At 45.0% G+C, this 16,144-nt stretch overlaps 1 protein-coding gene across 9 annotated transcripts in view; it reads left to right on the plus strand.

The window, feature by feature from the left end:
- Positions 1-1,717: 1,717 nt before the first annotated feature.
- SGSM3 (small G protein signaling modulator 3) overlaps positions 1,718-16,144 on the plus strand; it is a 35,199-nt gene continuing 20,772 nt past the window's right edge. For 6 of the 9 annotated variants that reach the window (XM_064368072.1, XM_012459033.3, XM_012459032.2 and 3 more), the window contains exon 1: positions 1,736-1,809. The gene's annotated coding sequence lies outside the window, so the exon portion shown is untranslated. Of the gene's footprint in view, positions 1,810-16,144 lie in introns of all 9 variants that reach the window. The other 3 variants (XR_002478188.2, XM_012459035.2, XM_012459031.2) reach the window with 1 other exon arrangement.

Raw genomic sequence — 16,144 nt, forward strand, 5'->3', positions numbered from 1 at the left:
CTGGCTAACTTTGTTGTTTTTTGTAGAGACAGGGTCTCATTATGTTAACTCATGCTGTTGTATTTTCTTTAAGATTGGTTTAAATTCATGCAAACTCTAGCATCAGAACTACCCAGATGTCAGGTTCTGGACAGAACATGGGACAACTGTTGAAATGTCTGTTCAGCTGCAGTCAGACACCTGGGCACTTAGTGCCCTCTCCCTGGCTGATGCTCAGTTTCATTTAGGAACCAGGAGAGGGCCAGGCTCAGTGGCTCACACTTGTAATCCCAGCACTTTTGGAGGCCCAGGTGAGCCGATCACGAGGTCAGGAGTTAGAGACCAGCTTGGCCAACACAGTGAAACCCCATCTCTACTAAAAATACAAAAATTAGCTGGGTGTGGTGGCAGGGTACCTGTAATCCCAGCTACTCAGGAGGCTGAGGCAGGAGAATTGCTTGAACCGGGGAGGCAGAGGTTGCAGTAAGCCCACATCGCACACTCCAGCCTGGGTGACAGAGCTAGACTCCCTCTCAAAAACTAAAACGAAAACAAAACCCAGGAGAGGAGAGCCTGATACTTGTAAACATAGCTTTAGTGGAAGCACAAGGGTTAGGAGCCTTGAATGGTGAAATGAACCCTGGGTAGATGTGAGGGTGAGACGTGAGACGTGAGACAGGAATTGCACAGCATAGGATCTGACACAGAAGGTACTCAGAAAATTTTGTTTTCCGGCTGGGCGTGGTGGTGTGTGCCTGTAGTCCCAGCTACTAGGGAGGCTGAGGCACCAGAACAGCTTGAACACAGGAGGCAGAGGTTGCAGTGAGCCGAGATCGCGCCACTGTACTCCAGCCTGGGTGACAGAACGAGAAACTCAGTCTCAAAAAAAAGAAAAGATAATTTCGTTTTCCTTCCTGAGCGCAGGAGGACTCACCAACCTTCCCATTCCGTGTGGTCAGTGAGGGAGCAAACTGACTTGAGAATGCTGCTGTTAGGTTCGTCTGCCACGGAGGAGAGTACACCTTGAACTCATTCTTCATTCTCTGGTTCACATGAACTCTGGTTCTGTGTCGGCTAAATCCCCCGGGCCGGCTGCCCCTAGACGACCGAGGCCACCTCAGGTTCTTTTGAACCAGAGAATGGAGAAGGAGCTCAGTTTTCAACAATTTTTATTTAAATAAACAGCTTTGTAATAGTTTTGTGTCTTGGTTTCTCTCCCTCTTTTTTTTTTTTAAAGAGTTCTCACTCTGGCCCAGGCTGAAGTGCAGTGTCGCAATCTGGGCCGACTGCAACTTCCACCTCCTAGGTTCAGACAATTCTCCCACCTCAGCCTCTCGAATAGCTGCGCACCACCATGCCCAGTTAATTCTTGTATATTTAGTACAGACGGATTTTCGCCTTGTTGGCCAGACTGCTCTCAAACTCCCGGGCTCAAGCGATCCGCCCGCCTAGGCCTCTCAAAGTGCTGGGATTACAGGCATCAGTCCCCGTGCCTGGCCTAGATAAAAAATATTTAGAAAATTAGCAAGTGATTTGCAGCGTCTATCTCCCACCCTAACCGCTGGTCCACACCTTACTGTCCTAAGCTGCTCAGGCTGCGGTGCAGACTGAGGAAAGCATCGCTATGCCTGCCGGCCTTGGGAATGGGGCGCAAAGCTCCTGGCCGCGTCCCGCCAAGTGGGCGGGAACAACTACAGCCCCCAGCATGCCTCGCGGTCGCCCGTGCCGCGTCCCGCCGCGCGTGCGCGTAGGCGCCGCTGAGTCCTGACGGTGCGAGCCGGGAAGCTGCTAACCCGACCCGGATTGGCGCTGAGGTGGTCCGCGGGGCAGGTGAGTGCGGGGCGGGAGTTGGCGGGGACTCGCCGGCGCCCACACGTTCCCCTCAGGCGGGGGCTGCGGGGCAGCTGGGATCGGACTGTCCGACCGAGGGACTCACGGGCCGAAGGCGCCCGCGAGAGAGAAGCACCGCCTCGGGCCGGAGAGCCGCCGGGCCGACCTCGCTTGCGCCGCTGGTGGAATGGGGACCCGGGGGCTCGGCGGGGCGGGGAGGTCGGCTGCGTCCCCCGGGCCGGCCGCCCCTAGACGGCTGAGGCCACCTCAGGTGTCCGGGGCGCGAGCCGGAATCCGCCGCGCTGGCAGTCGGGAGCGGTTTTCCAGAAACCGCGCCTGATGCGGGGGGCTTTTAAAAAAAGTCTGGCTGGCTCCAGCACCGGGACAGCTGCTGACTCCTCCTCAGGTTAACTTGCGGCTTTCCCTTGAGGATTCAGATCCAGGTGCAGAACCCGAGCTGCAATCAGGCTGAGACTCCGAACAGCGGTGTGTCTGCATTTTACCACGGGGGAAACTGAGGCATACGTTAGCCGGAATCACCCGGTGTGGTTAGGACTGGAATTTTGGAAATTATCCTCATAATTAATTTACTGATCTAGGCTCTTTTTTATTTGGAGAGAAAAATAAAGATGTTTGAAAGGTTGTTTTCAGTGACTGGGTGACAAGAGTATCTTCCAGTCTCGCGCTGTACATTTGTGGTGGGTTGATGGCTCCTTTTTGTGTGTTTGGTGGTGGGATGGAGATGTCTTGGAATATTCCACACTGACAGGTTTGTGATTAGGTTTGTAGGCGCATAAGTTTCCCACTTTTTTTGCTCATCTCTTTTAGTTCCAATTCTCTCTGCACTCCAATTGAATTTCATCTTTGCTTTACACCATTTCTGTTCTTAATTGAATTACATCTTTGCTTTACACCATTTCTGTTCTTGGTGATTAATTTGTATTTATTTATTTATTGAGAAATTTTCGCTCTTGTCACCTAGGCTGGAGTGCAATGCCGTGATCTCGTCTCAGCTTACTGCAACCTCTGCCTCCCGGGTTCAAGCGATTCTCCCGCCTCAGCCTCCCGAGTAGCTGGAATTACAGGCACCTGCCACCATGCCCAGCTAATTTTTGTATTTTTAGTAGAGATGGGTTTTTGCTATGTTGGCAAGGCTGGTCTCAACTCCTGACTACAGGTGATCCGCCTGCCTCGGCCTTCCAAAGTGCTGGGATTACAGGCTTGAGCCACCGTGTCCGGCCTGATTAATTGTAATTCTGTAGATCGATATCTTTCCTGGCTTTTGTTAATCCTAAGTGAATGTGGCGTTTTCATCCCTAATTATCACATTAGCCTGAGTTTTAGTTCTTCTCCCTGTCCCTTTTTAAGTGTGGAGGTGTGTGGCCTGGGAGGGAGAAGAGAGGGTGAGGTGTTGATCAGATATGGGTAATAGGTGAACATAACTCATGACCAGAACATTAGGAGACGGTGGACAAATAATTGCTTCAATATAAAAATGCATACCTCGTGAATCTGGGAAGTGTCAGGTTAATAGAAAAGTGAACTGGGGTAGAACCTCACAGAAATGAACCCCACATTAGGGTGAAATATTGAGACAGGAACTGAGGAGATAATCATCTCTTTCATTTTACTGCCATGTTTCTGTGCCTGGAGTGAATGTGAGAACACCTTGCTGGCTCAGAAGCTTAAAAAAAAAAGTTCTATGTGTTTTCAGTTTTTCTCTTCTTAGTTCTCAATGAAGGTTTTGGCAGAAACCCAAAATCTTGTACATTTGATAATTTAACATCTGTTTCATCTGCTTACTCTCCTCCAGATAGTCTTTTTTCAGCTGCTGACGTCAGTAATTTTCCACAGCAGCCATTCATGAGCTCATCCAGACTCACGAGGAAATGGGAATAGCACAATGGGTGTTACAGAAGGAAAAAAGATCCTGTTTCTTTGTTATCACATACACAGATTTAGAGAATCTAGACTAGAGCACAAGATATGTGGGAGGGGTCAGAACACCAATGTCCAGGCTCCTATCTATAGTAATAATCATTGAAACTGTTTATTGAATACCTTCTGTTTACCAAACACTGTAGTTGTCTCAGGTCACTATAAGTGACAGGGCCAGAATTCAAGTGTAACAGACTCTAAATTCTGCTCTTTTGACTCTGCTGTACTACCTAATCAACAACTGTGTTCAAGTCTTTCTCATTCATGAAAAAAATATGAAACTTTCCTGTGATCATAATTTTCCTTCAAATTACTACCATTTATCCTACTTTTCCTTTCTAGACTTACCCTTGAGAAGCAGACTCTACGTGCTTCTCCTCCATTTACTCCTTAGTTCATTGCACACTGGCTTCTACCCTCAACTCTGTTAAAACTACTCTCTTGAATTCCTCTCAACGATTTATTGAATATCTACTGTGTATATCATCTTCTAGACTTACAAAGAGGGCTAAGACACAGTTCTTGCCCTCAGGTAGTTTAGGGATTAATGAGAGAGAGAGGGTAGTTTATACATGTCAGTATGATATATTTACCGCTGATAGGGCAGTTTTTATAGTTAGAGAGTTGGGGGAGGAACACTTGAGATGTCGTCACTGGACTGACAACACAGAGAAAGCTTAAGTTGTGCTAGACTGTAGTGTCAAGAGTGCATGTTCAGGCATACACTTTTAGGGCAAAGCTGTATCCACTGAGAGATGACATGGTTCAAAGATACCGGATAACTGAGCCGCAGTTTCTTCTTTGTAATGCTTCCCTGCAGTGTAAGCTTTATGAAAGTAGGGCTTTGTGTTGTTCACCACCTCACCCCCATCTCCTAGAACAGTGGTAGGTGAGCAATAAGTATCTGTTGAATGAGGCCCAGCATGTGGCTCACGCCTGTAATCCCAGGACTTTGGGAAGCCAAGGAGGGAGGATCATTTGAGCCCAGGAGTTCAAGACCAGCCTGGGCAACATGGCGAGACCCCATATCTACCAAAAAGTAAAATTACCAGTCATGTTGATGTGTGCCTGTGGTCCCAGCTACTTGGAAGGCTGAGGCAGGAGGATTGCTTGGGCTCAGGATGTTGAAGCTGCAGTGAGCCGTGTTTGCACCACTCTACTCTAGCCTGGGGAAGAGAATGAGACCTTGTCTCAAAAACATGGTGCTAGTACTATCACTAGTAGCATATGACTGAAATAATAAGCTGTACTACCTTATCAACAACTGTGTTCAAGTCTTTCTCATTGAGAAAGTTTTCAGTGTGGCTTATGAACTGATTTGGACAGCGCCATTGTTTGAATGCTACATATATAATCACCTCCCCTTTGTAAAATTTAGGCTTACTAGTAGTGTATGCTCACCATTTATAAATGAGAAGAGATACATTCACCTATTTTCAGTAGGCTCAGTTAACTGTTAACTGTCTCTTCTAACATATGCCTCTTCTGCAGTTATAAACATATTTCTGCTTTTCTAAGTGTGATACATGTTTTGTATTTGTTTTCCATAAAATCAGAAGTGAGATTGACATCAGAAATGACATTGACAGGCCAAGAGTGGTGGCTGATGCCTGTAATCCCAGCACTTTGGGAGGCCAAGGTGGGTGGATCACCTGAGGTCAGGAGTTTGAGACTAGCCTGAGCAACATGGTAAAATCCTGTCTCTGCTAAAAATACGAAAATTAGCCAGGTATGGTGGCAGGTGCCTGTAATTCCAGCTACTCAGGAGGTTGAGGCAGGAAGTTGAGGCAGGAAGTTGAGGCAGGAGAATCGCTTGAGGCAGAGGTTGCAGTGAGCCGTGACTGTGCTATTGCACTCCAGCCTGGGTGACAAGAGCGATCTTGATCTCAAAAAAAAAAAAAGAGAAAGAAATGAGATTGACAGCATCAGTTCAGTTTTTAAAAATCTTATTCTTGGAAAGGTATAATTTCCAATTAAGACAAAGAAAATTTTTTTTTCCACTACAACATAATGATGTGACTTTTCTCAGCCTTCTCTAGAGATTTAGTTATCATGCAAGCTAACATTCTAAAAACATGAAACAAGCTGGGCATGGTGGCTTATGCCTGTAATCCCAGCACTTTGGGAGGCTGGGGTGGAAGGCTTCTTGCTGGAGCCTAGAAGGTCAAGACCAGCCTGGGCAACATGGTGAGACCCTGCCTCTACAAAAAATTTCTAAAAATTAACCACATATGGTGGCATGTACTTGTGGTCCCAGCTACTCTGGAGGCTGAGGAAAGAGGATCACTTGAGCTCAGGATATTGAGGCTGTAGTGAGCCATGATCACACCACACATCCCAACCTGGGTGACAAAGGGGAGACCCTGTCTCAAAAAACTAAAAAAAAAAAAAAAAAGTTCATTTCCTTTTTCCCTCTCCTGTGTTTGAGTTCATTTGTAAATATTCTTAATTATGTTATTTGAGGTTAGGGTTAAAGTCCAAATGCCACTTTTTTTTTTTTTTTAACTTTTGAAAACAGTATGGTAGTCAGGAGCACCAACAATGAAGTTCAACTTCTGGCCATACTGCTTGCTTGATTGACAGGGTCTTGCCGTGTTACCCAGGTTGGAGTGCAGTGGCATGATCATAGCTCACTGAAACCTCCAACTCCTGGACTCAAGAGATCTCCCTGCCTTGCTCTCATGAGCTACTGTGATTACAGGCACATGCCACTGCACCCGGCCTGGCTTTACCACTTTATTTAAACTTTGAGAACTTATAAGTTATCTGTCTGATGCCTCATTTCTCTCACCTGCAAAAATGGAATAATTAGTGCTACTCATAATAATAGCTAATACGTATTATGTGTTTGCTATATATACCTGTCACAGTTCTAAGAATTTTACTTGTATTAACTCACAGTCCTCACATCAGCCCTATGGATGGTTAGTATTATGCCCATGTACAGGTGAAGGAACAGTCACAGAAACAGTAACTTGCTGAAGGCTGCACAAGTTAGGGTAGAGTCAGGATTTGAACTTAGTCTTACTCTAGAGTTTTTGCTCATAATCTCCACCTTCATATTTTTTTTTTGCTTTTTTTAGCATATAATCAATAAACAGAGTAGTTTTTTTTGTTTGTTTGTTTTTTTTTTTTTTGAGACAGAGTTTCGCTCTTGTTACCCAGGCTGGAGTGCAATGGCGCCATCTCGGCTCACTGCAACCTCCGCCTCCTGGGTTCAGGCAATTCTCCTGCCTCAGCCTCGTGAGTAGCTGGGATTACAGGCACGCACCACCATGCCCACCTAATTTTTTGTATTTTTAGTAGAGACAGGGTTTCACCATGTTGACCAGGATGGTCTTGATCTCTTGACCTCGTGATCCACCCGCCTCAGCCTCCCAAAGTGCTGGGATTACAGGCATGAGCCACCGCGCCCGGCGAAATAGAGTAGTTTTGAAGATTAAATAAAATCTATATAAAATGGCTGTGACAAGCATTTACTGTATTAAGTACTGCAGTTAACTTCGAGTTTATAAAGCATTTTGCACACATTTTCTTTGATCGTCATAGGAACTACCAAATATGTTTGTGACCATCACTGTCTGACAGGAAACAGGCACAAATTTGGTCACTTTCCCAGGCATACAGCATGTGTAGAGAAAGTACGCTGGTTTTGCTCCTCCATATCTTGATTATGTGGAATTTGAAGCATCATATTTTGAGAGAATTTAGTAGATGTAAGTTATTTTGGCCTGTCCAGCATCCAGTCCAGGTTCTTCTGGTAATAACAGCTCAGCTTTGCTTTGGAGAACAGTTCATCTCTGACCAACTAGGTGGTAGGGACACATGGCTCGGGTCAGGCCAACAGATGTTAGGCAAATAGATGCTTTCCTCCTTTAATTGGAAGCTTTGGTTGAATGATACAGTAACAGTAAAGTTCAATAAACAGTTGCAGCTCCTTCATCACAACCACTGGCTAATTCCTAATATCTGGATACTAGAGCTGCTATTGTTTTCTACCCTCTGATTCTTCAGCTTATCCTCATTTCTATGCCCTACTACATACCCTTTCAGTACATTCCTGTCTTTCATAACTTAAGTTGCCCAAGTCAGTTTTGGTGGCTTGCAGCTGAGACTCCCTTACTGTTACAGGCATGAGACCATGTCACTTAAAATAGGCCTGGCATGGTAGCTCACACCTGTAATCTCAGCACTCTGCAAGGCCAAGGCAGGCAGATCCATTGGGCTAAGGAGGTTGAGATCAGCCTGGGCAACATAGTGGAAACCTATCTCTGTAAAAAAAATTTAAAAATTATTAATGGCTGGGCATGGTGGCATGTACCCGTAGTCCCAGCTACTTGGGAGGCTGAGGTGGGAGGATCACTTGATCTTGAGAGTTCAAGGCTGTAGTGAGCTGTGACAGTGCCACTGCACTCCAGCCTAGGTGACAGAGCAAGACTGTTTCAAAAAAAAAAAAAGTTAAAATAATCAGCTAACTTTAACCTGAAGAGGAGAGGAATCTTGGAGACCTGGGTATCTTCAAATGTCTGAAGTATATCGAATACAAAGTACCCCTAAAAAGACCAAAGAGTAGATATTATTAGCAAACACATTTCTGCCCAAGTTAAAGCCTAAGGCGGGGCTATCCATGGGTGGACAGATTGTCTTGGTACATGGAGATAGATACATCCACCAGATTGTTCAGGCCAAGACAAGATGGTCACCTGGGAGGAGTAATACGGGTTTAGTAATCTAATGGGGACTGGGTGTGGTGGCTAATGCGTGTAATTCCACTGCTTTGGGAGACTGAGGCAGGATGATCACTTGAGGCTAAGAGTTCAAGACTACCCTGGGCAACATAGCGAGACCAACATCTCTACAAAAAAATAAGAAAAATTAGCCAAGCATGCTGGTGTGTGCCTGGAGTCCTAGCTGCTTGGGAGACTGGGATGGGAGGATTGAGCCCAGCAGTTTGAGGTTATAGTGAGCTGTGATGGTGCCACTCATTCCAGCCTGGGTGACAGAGCAAGACCCTGTGTGTATTAAAAATAATAATATGGCCGGGCGTGGTGGCTGATACCTGTCATTCTAGAATTTTGGGAGGCCAAGGGAGGCAGATCACTTGAGGCCGGGAATTTGAGACCAACCTGGCCAACATGGCAAGACCCTATCTCGCCTGGGCATAGTGGCTTACGCCTTGTAATCCAAGCACTTTGGAGGCCAAGGTGGGCAGATCACCTGAGGTCGGGAGTTCAAGACCAACCTGACCAACATGGTGAAACCCCGTCTTTAAAAAAAAAAAAAAAAAAAAAAAAAAAGACCCTGTCTCTACCAAAAATACAAAAAATTAGCCGGGTGTGGTGGCACATGCCTGTAATCCCAGCTACTCAGGAAGCTGAGGCAGGAGAGGAATGTGAGAGGCGGAGGTTGCAGTGAGCTGAGATCACACACTACACTCCAGCCTGGGCGACAGGGTGAGACTGTCTCAAAAAACAAAACAAAACCCAATAATAATAATAATCTGATGGGCTGTTGTACTGAATGAACTGTAAAGTTCTCTCCAATGTTAAGATAATGATTCTCTGATTGAAATCTAAATCTTCAGACTCTAAGACCTAGAGTTCTTTCTAGAAGATTTACCTGCTTTTCCTCACTTTTCCAACCTAGTCTCTTATACGCCTGCTTCCCCACCTATATGCTGCTCTTTGCTTCAGACTTCTGCTTCCATCAGCCCCTCACCTTCTTCAGGTGTTTGCTCAGATTTCACATTCTTACTGAGCCTTCTTGGACCACCTAATTTATAATAGCAGCTTCCCGAAAGTGGCTCTTCCTGCCTCATTTTACTCTATAGCGCTATTTATCATCTGACATACAATATAGTCTCTTATTAATTTTTTAAGTCACTTCTTTCTCCTCTAGGATGCTGGGTCTTTGAAAGACGGGATTTCTATTTTGATTACTGTGTTCCCAGCCCTTAAAACAGTGCCTGGTACATAATGGGCACTCAATAAACATGTTGATTGAATGAGTATTTCCTCAACACAGTCACCATTGGGTCTGCTTTGTGTTCTAGGAGAATATCCAGCTCATGCTGTCCACTTTGTACCTTTTCTCTGTTGCTTCCTTTACTCACTGGTGCCTTTCTCTTTTCTTCTTCTCTTTGGATCACAACGTTTCAAGACCAGAAGTCTGAGATCATCCCCTTCATAAGGATCAAAGATCCCTATATAACACAGCTAATTAATGAAAGATGTGGAGTGGAGGGTAACTGACTGTTGGATTGTTTATCTCTGTTAAACTGTGGTCCCCCTAAGTCTTGCTCAGTTCAGGCCCTTGCACTGCCTGCTACAGACACGCATATCCCTTACTGAGTTATTAAGTAAATCTCTCTTTTTCATGAAGGCTTTTCCATATTAACCTGTAGTTATCTCTTTATCTCTTTGAACTTTGATAATATTTGTGGTCTCTGTTATTATTATTAAGGCAGGGTCTCACTTTGTCACCCAGGCTAGAGTACAGCGGCACGATTTCCACTCCCTGCACCCTCCACCTTCCAGGCCTAAGCAATCCTCCCACCTCAGGTTCCGAGTATCTGGGACTACAGACATGCACCACTATGCCCAGCTAATTTTTGTATTTTATTTTTGAAACGGAGTCTCGCTCTGTTGCCCAAGCTGGAATGCAGTGGCACGATCTCGGCTCACCGCAACCTCCGCTTCCGGGTTCAAGTGATTCTTCTACCTTAGCCTCCTGAGTAGCTGGGACTACAGGTGCATGCCACCACACCTGGCTAATTTTTGTATTTTTAGTAGAGATGGGGTTTCACCACATTGGCCAGGCTGGTCTCAAATTCCTGACCTCGTGATCTGCCTGCCTCGGCATCCTAAAGTATTGGGATTACAGGCGTGAGCCACGGTACCAGGCCTAATTTTTGTATTTTTTGTAGAGATGGAGTTTTGTCATGTTACCCAGGCTGGTCTCGAACTCCTGGGCTCAAGTGATCTTGAGCCTCGGCTTCCCAAAGTGCTGGGATTATAGGTTTGTGCCATTGTGTCTGGCCTGGTCTCTCTTATTAATCATCTGACATATGAGAGAGATTTACTTAATAACTCAGTAAGGGATATGCATATCTGCAGTAGGCAGTGCAAGGGGGCCTGAACTGAGCAAGACTTAGGGGGAACCACAGTTTAACAGAGATAAACAATCCAACAGTTTTTTTTTTTTTTACTACCATGAGTGGCTATAATTTTTTTTTTTGAGACAAGGTCTCACAGACTGGAGTGTAGTTGTACGATCTCAGCTCACTGTAACCTCTGCCTTCCAGGTTCAAACAGTTCTCCTGCCTCAGCCTTCAGAGCAGCTGGGATTACAGGCACGTGCTGCCATACTTAGCTAATTCTTGTATTTTTAATAGAGACGGGTTTTCACCATGTTAGCCAGGCTGGTCTCGAACTCCTTACCTCAAGTGATCTGCCCACTTCTGCCTCCCAAAGTGCTGGGATTACAGGTGTGAGCCACCAAACCCAGCCTATAACTTTTTAAAAAATTTTTAATTTAATTTAATTTAATTTATTTTTTTTGAGACGGAGTCTTGCTCTGTTGCCAGGCTGGAGTGCAGTGGTGCAGTCTCGGCTCACTGCAACCTCCACCTCCTGGATTCAAGCGATTCTTCTGCCTCAGCCTCCCAAGTAGCTGGGACCACAGGCGTGTGCCACCACGCCCAGCTAATTTTTGTATTTTTAGTAGAGACGGGGTTTCACCATGGCCAGGATGGTCTCGATCTCTTGACCTTGTGATCCGCCCGCCTCGGCCTCCCAAAGTGCTGGGATTACAGGCGTGAGCCACCGCGCCCGGCTTAATTGTTTATTCTTTTTTTTAAAGACGGGGTTTCACCGTGTTGGTCAGGCTGGTCTTGAACTCCCGACCTCAGGTGATCCGCCTGCCTTGGCCTTCTGAGTGCTTGGATTACAGGCGTGAGCCACCACGCCTGGCCAACTTTTTTTTTTTGAGATGGAGTCTCACTCTGTCACCCAGGCTGGACTGCAGTGGTGTGATCTCGGCTCACTGCACCTCTGCCGCCCAGGTTCAAGTGATTCTCCTGCTTTAGCCTCCAGAGTATCTGGGATTATGGACACCTGCAACCATGCCTGGCTAATTTTTGTATTTTTAGTAGAAATGGGGTTTCACCATCTTGGTCAGGGTGGTCTTGAACTCCTGACCTTGTGATCCACCTGCCTCAGCCTCCCAAAGTGCTGGGATTACAGGAGTGAGTCACCTTGCCCGGCCTGTAACTTTTGTCATAACAATAGGCTGGGCTTACACCTGTAATTACAGCATTTTGGGAGGCCAAGGTAGGATGATCGCTTGAGCCCAGGAGTTTGAGACCAGCCTGGGCAACATACTGAGACTCTGTCTACAAAAATAACAAAAAATTAGCAGGACGTGGTGGTGTGTGCCTGCAGTCCTAACTCCTCAGGAAGCTGAGGTGGGAGGATTGCTTGAGGCTGGGAGGTCGAGGTTGCAGTGAGCTGTGATCACACCACTTCACTCTAGCCTGGACAACAGAGCAAGACCCTGCTCAAAAATAATAAAAATACAAATTGCTGTAGCTTCTATTTTTGTAAATTTCATTTTCCCCCATTGATTCACATAATATAAGCAATGTTTTAGCATGATAGTCATCTATATTGGGAAGAACCAAGTAATCAGGAAAGGTTACAGAGTGAGTTTATTATTTACTAGTCTATATAAGCCATCAGAAGAAAGGCACAAGCTTTTTTTTTTCCTTCTTTTTTGAGACAGGCTCTTGCTCTGTTGCCCAGGTTGGAGTGAAATGGTATGATCTTGGCTCATTGCAGACTCCACCTCCAGGGCTCAGGTGATGATCCTCCCACCTGAACCTCCCAAGTAGCTGGGACTACATGTGTGTGCTACCACACTCAGCTAATTTAAAAAAATATTTTGTAGAGATGAAGTCTCACTATGTTGCCCAGGCTGGTCTCGAACTCTTGGGCTCAAGTGATCCTCCTGCCTTGGCCTTCCAAAGTGCTGGGATAACAAGGTATGAGCCTCCATGCCCAATTACAAGGCATTTTAACAATACAAGATACTGCTTTTAGGAACTGGAAATACAAACTGAAGTATTATATTATTACTCTAAATTTAAAAGGTAAATCTAGAAGTTAAATAACTGGAGTCCTTTAGTTTCTGGAAAAGAATAAATGATAAATAAGCATGAGAGCCCTTTATTACTACCCAACATATATGTAAATTATTGTGCAATTTGTTATAAGTTAATAATTCTTGGAACCAGGCACGGTGTCTCACACTAGTAATCCCAGCACTTTGGGAGGCCGAGGTGGGAGGATTGCGTGAGGCTAAGAGTTCAAGACTGGCCTGGGCAACATGGCAAAACCCTGTCTTTACCAAAAATATATACAAAAATTGTCCGGGCGTGGTGATATGTGCTTTAGTCCCAGTTACTCGGGAGGGTGAGGTGGGAGGATGGTTTGAGGCTGGGAGGTCGAGGTTGCAGTGAGCCAAGGTTATCACACTCCAGCCTGGCAGACAGAGCCAGACCCTGTCTCAAAAAAATAATAATTCTTATTTTATATTGTAGATTTATTTGTCTTTCTATTAGACTAGAATAAAAGCTCCACAAAAACAGGATTTTGTTTTGCTCACTGTCCTGTCTTGCATGGATCTAGCCTAGAGTCTGACACAGAGTAAGCACTCACGATGTTAAATGGAAGAGTAAGAGTGGTGCCTGCCACGTGAGGTCAGGATAAGTTTAGGACTCATCATTCCGAAAAAGTAAGGGTTGAGACGAGACTGATTGAAATTTAAAATGGCGTTATATTAACAACTACAAATATTGAGCATCATTTATCTATTGCTATATACTGATTACTCTAGAATTTAGCAGCTTAAAGCAACAATAATCATTTTATTATCTCTTGCTTGGGGGTTAGTTGGGGTCAGCTAGACAGTTTTTCCTGGGGTCTCTCAAGCAGTTGCAGCTTGATGGGGCTGGAGTCATCTCTAAAGTTTCCTTACATGTCTTGGGGTTGATGGTGGCTGTCAGCTGGGTGCCACCTGAGACTGTTGGCTGGAACACCTATATATGTCCTCTCCATGTTATCTTACCTCTGTCCCAGCATGGTGGGTGTGTTCTTGCATGGTGGGTTAGCTCTTGCTAACCTCCCAAGGGAACAAGGTGAAAATGCGTGACATTTTTATGACATAACCTCAGAAGCTACACAATATCACTGTATTCTCTTGGTTGAGGGAGTCACAGAGGTTTGCCTGAGTTCACGGGGAGTGGATGGGACACAGACCCCACCAGTCGGTGGGAGAAGTGTCATTGTCACATTTTAAGAAGAGCATGTGAGGTACGTTATATTGTGTTGGCCCATCTTTGGAAAATAGGGTGTCCGTGCCAAGCATGTGCTAGGGGTTTTAAGAACTTTTTCACTTACTCTGCAGGTACCTATTATCCTAATTTTACTGATAGGGAAACTGAGGTTATGGAAGATTAATTGGCCACACAGCTAAGTGACAGAGCAAGTTGTCAGGCCCAGGCCTTCTTGTTCCCACTGTAGCACTGTATAAAGGTGAATGGAGATTTCCTCACAAAGTCCTGAAATACTATGGAAGGTATATTTATTAGGTATCTCATAAAACAAATAATTAAATATCTCATGAAACGGGTGATTACTACTAGCAAACATTAATTAAATCCCTAAGTACTAGGTGCCAATGAGGATTCAGCCCTTGAAGAGCTTTCAGTTTATAGATAAGACGTCCACAACTAGTAAAATGAGATAGAAGTCACAAGAGAAAAAAAGATCAAAAAGAAAAAAAAAGTCAGCAGGAACTAGTAAATGTTGAGAGGAAGTACTAAGGAAAGCGTCACAGAAGTGGTGTTTCAGACGCAAGCACTGAAAGGGATGGAATCTGGATATTTGGAAATGGAAGGTGGCCTTTTCTTAGCAGAGGACACAATATAAATAAAGGCACACAGGCATGTTGAGACAGTAGTGAGTGGCCCAGTTGGCTGAAGCTTAGGGTACATGAAGGGAAAATAAGCTGACTCAGAAAGTAGATTGGGGTCTATGGAATCAGAGCTGTGCTTCAGGGATATTAACCTACTTTTTGTTTCACATAAACGGAATGATAATATGAGGCACAGAAACCTTTAGGAGATTTTGACAGTGGCCCTGAAAAGTGGCAGGGAGGGTCTGGATTAAGGCACTGGAGATGGAGAGGCTAGAGGCATTTTAGAGGTAAAATCAATAGACTTGCAACTGATTCAATGTGGGAGTAAAGCAGGAGCCAAGGCCAGGCACGGTGGCTCATGCCTATAATCCCAGAACTTTGGGAGGCCAAAGTGGGAGGATCACTTGAGACCAGGAGTTCAAGACCATCCTGGGCAAGGTAGTGGGACCTTGTCTCTAAAAATAAAAATACAAAAATTAGCCAGGCATGATGGCATGCGCCTGTAGTTCTAGCTACTCAGGAGGCTGAGGAGAGATGATCGCTTGAGCCTGGGAAGTCAAAGCTGCAGTGAGTTGTGATCCAGCCTGGATAACACAGGGAGACCCCATCTTCAATAAATAAACAAAATTTTTTTAAAAAATTAAAAAATACATATTTTAATGTGTTGTGGTATATAGTCAAATGAAGCTATCCAACATTAAGTTGGAAATAATCTGTGTGTCGTCATGACTAGAGATAGAGATTTGTAGTTTATGATAGTAATAGCTAAATCCCCATTCAGAATAGGAAGGGACTCCCCAGTTGGAATCCATTAGGAGTGGATTGAAAGAGGACTGACGTGGGGAATGTCTTTTTGGGGTGTCTGGAGAAAGAAGAGGCAGTGAAGAAGCAGTTAAATACAAAAGAAAAACCAATATGGTCTGTGCCCTCAGAGTCTCAAAGTCATAGAACAGTTCAAGAAACCACAGTAGGTCAGCAGAGTCTGATGCTTCAGGGAATATCAGGAAATGTGGCCACAGGAACAGGATTCCAAATATGACTAGGAAATCACTGGAGACCTTAGCAGTTTAGGTGGTGACAGAAGCTAGGTTGAAAAACTTAAGGAGTGAGTGGATTAATGAAACATCGTTACAGGATTCTACACCGCTTTTAAAAAGCATGGCAGGGAGGCAGAGGAATAAGAGCTACAAAGGTAAATGCTTGAATGGGTACAGGGATAGTTGCTTTGTTTTCTTTCATTTAATTCAGGGTACAGGAGATCTGAGTATTTGCCCTGGACACGGAGCCAGTGAAGAAAAGACTGAAGATGCACAAAAGAAAAGGGTATAAAGGAAATGGGTTGAAAGGTTCTTGTGGGTGGAGAAGTTAACCTAGGAAGGAAGAAGACCACTTTCTCTTCTGAGAAGGAGGGCAGAAAGAG

Source organism: Aotus nancymaae, unplaced genomic scaffold (genome assembly GCF_030222135.1).
Source record: "Aotus nancymaae isolate 86718 unplaced genomic scaffold, 86718_ANA_hifiasm-v0.15.2.pri h1tg000076l, whole genome shotgun sequence".
In the NCBI taxonomy this organism is placed as follows: Eukaryota; Metazoa; Chordata; class Mammalia; order Primates; family Aotidae; genus Aotus; species Aotus nancymaae.